At 61.8% G+C, this 2,778-nt stretch overlaps 1 pseudogene; it reads right to left on the reverse strand.

Annotated features, from left to right (window-relative positions):
- Positions 1-294: 294 nt before the first annotated feature.
- On the reverse strand, positions 295-2,181 carry LOC111534270 (annotated as a pseudogene).
- Between the last annotated feature and the right edge of the window lie 597 nt (positions 2,182-2,778).

Genomic DNA, 2,778 nt, shown 5'->3' on the forward strand with positions numbered 1-2,778 from the left:
CCGCTTGACCCAGATGCCCCGCAGGGAACGATTCAGTCAAAGCCCCACCTCTCCCTTAGGGACCTCCGCCACCCTACCCTCAAGCCAGGATGCCCGGAGCGGTCCCCGGAAATGGGTGTAATTCAGGTGATTAAACTTATTATTTAATATGCCCGCAGGGGGCGTGTCCTGCCCGCGGGGCCACAGCCTCCAAGGACAATATCTGGACTTAGTCCCTTCCTCGCGACGCTGGAGCTGAGTGGGCGTGTCTGGGGTAGTCCAGCCCCCACATTCCCGACAGACGCAATTGAGTACGAGACCACCTAGGTCCGGACACCGCGTAGTGGGCGGAGGTCCGGAGCTCGGCTCCGCCCCAGGCCAGGTGGCGAGTCTGGGGAGGGGCTGGCCCTGCCGGCTCCCACTGGCGCCGACTTCAGGCTTTAAGCTGTAGGCTTTCGGCATGCTGTGGATGCCCAGCAAGGACTTCCAGTGGGGACTACCCCAGGGCGCCTCCAGCTGGCCGAAGCGGTCGAGCCGGCGGAGCGGGTGCAGCTGGGGGCTGTAGGTTTCCTGAGCCCGAGTCAGGGCCCCGCGGTGCGGTGCTCGGTGCGCCCGGGAGGAGCACGGACAGGGCGGTCGCTGCGGGTCGTGACCCCAGAGTTAGGGCGTGTCTTCGAAGCTCCAGTAGGTCAGGGAGTCTTTGCGGGGGTATCGGGACAGTTCCGTCCTGTGGGAGCAGGGCAGGATGGTGAGGATACAGCTGGATCCTTGGGGACGAGGTTCAGACCTTGGGATCTAAGGAGTCTGCACACTCAAACTCCTGCATTTCCAGGCGAGGGCCCCTTAGGAAGGACGGGACCGGGCGCGCGTAGCCTGCGTTCCTGGGTCCTCCAGTTACTTAACGTCCTGGAAGCTGAGCTTTCCTATCCTAGGGAAGGAAACGCGGGCTTTCGCTTCCTTGGGAAGGAGTATGTGGGAGCTCAAGTACGGAAAGAGGCCCTGCCCTCTGATCCAGAATCCCCTCGAGCCGCTGTGCAGGCTTCCTGTCCCTACCGCCGTTCCTGAGAGTTGACAGTAAGGACTCCTGGGTGGTAAAAGAGTGAGGGCCTGGGGCCTGAATTTTGGTTCTTGCTGCTATAGGATTTGAGGCTGAGACCACCGGGTCAGAGAATGGGAGCCAGCTCAGGGGCTCGGCGTGTACCGGCCAAGGCGGGGTCTGTGCAGGAGGCGGTGCGGAGCGAGAGCCCGGCTTACTTGGGATAGAACCGAAAGTCCTGGGCCAAGGTGGTCAGATAGAGCTGTCGGCGGTCCAGGACGCCCCGGTGGGATACTGTGAAAGACCTGCCAGACAGTTTGGGGTTCTTCATCCAGGAGATTAGAGCCGGAGCAAGATTGGGGGAGGAGGCATACCCAAGACACAGATTTCCTACCCCGTTGCAAGCCCTGGGTCCCAAGTTCAGAATCCCTCTCCTTCGGCCTGGATAACCATGATGGCCACAGCCCTCGCACCCCGACCCAGAGTCAGAGCCCTTCCTGCCTCCCAGGCCAGGGAACTTCAGCTTCCTTCCTCAAACCCGAACCCTTCCCAGCTTCCTCCCTAATTCCAAGCACCTCCTGCTGGTCAAAGAACTCAAACCCAAGCCCCCAGTTACCAAAAACAACCTCCCTGGTTCCGCTCCCCGTCTTAAACCGTCTTGGTGTGGTCACTGGAGCTGAGCTGCATCTTGGGCAACAATTCCAAGTTACCTCTCCCAGCTCCCATCCGACCCTGTCTCAGAATATTCTAGTCTCATCCCCATCCCCAGCCCGCCGTGTAGCTCCACAGCAGCTTCGGAGCCCTGAAGGTGAGTTTCCAGTCCCTGGTCCTTCTGGCCTGGCCTCGAGGCCCAGCCCCCCGCGGGGGTGGTCTGCGACTTGTGAGGGGCATGGGCATCCCGGTCGGGAGAGCCAGTGTACTGCGCCCTTGTCTCGCTGTGCCGGTACTTTGTGGTCAGCGGGAGGCCCCAGCTGCGGCGTCTGAGGTGCCGAAAGGCGACCTGGAGACCCCTGTGAAGGCGCAGGGGACTCAAATGCAGTCTCATGCCCTGTCCACTGCGGACTCCGGCACTCCCTAAACCTTACCTTTTCTCTTGAATCCTTGATCCCCCAGTCCTCCTGGGGCCTGCACGCTCTGGGCTCTGGGCTGGGGGCAGGGTCTGCCATGGGGCTTGGGCACGTAGGCCCAAGCCAGAGACCCAGCCAGAGGTTGTCTCCCATCTGCTGAGGACCTGGTCTAAAGCCCACATGCGAGAATCCTGCTTTGTAGCTGGAGGTAGAGGGTCCGCGACCCTGGACTGGAGAGTAGGTGCTGCAAATCAGCTAGAAAGACTCAGGAGTCGGTATCACACTCCCCATCCCAAACTCCGACCTCTTCCAGTCGGCCCCCAGCCCTTTCCTCTGCAGTCCCTGGCATCCAGCTTCCCTGGTGCCTCCTCTCTCAGACCCAGGGCTCCAGGACCCTCCTACTTCAGAGAGGAGTCCAGGCTCCCAATCCCCTTTTCTCAGCACCTAGCTTTCTGGGTGCCCAGGCCCAGCAGGGCTTCAGCCTAGGGTCAACGCACCTGCACCGTGGGCGGGGGAAAGGGCACGGGTGGGATAATGCGGTGGGCAACGCAGGTGCTGGTGAGGTGCCAGTTGGGCCAGGATCCAGGCGTCTCGGTTGCAGAGATGGAAGACCACGGGGCAGGCCACAGCGCAGAGCCAGGGTGCCACGGGCCATGGTTCCTCCCCCTCCCTGTAGCCAAGCAGGTACTGGCTTGT

Source organism: Piliocolobus tephrosceles, unplaced genomic scaffold (assembly GCF_002776525.5).
Source record: "Piliocolobus tephrosceles isolate RC106 unplaced genomic scaffold, ASM277652v3 unscaffolded_38065, whole genome shotgun sequence".
NCBI classification, from domain to species: domain Eukaryota; kingdom Metazoa; phylum Chordata; class Mammalia; order Primates; family Cercopithecidae; genus Piliocolobus; species Piliocolobus tephrosceles.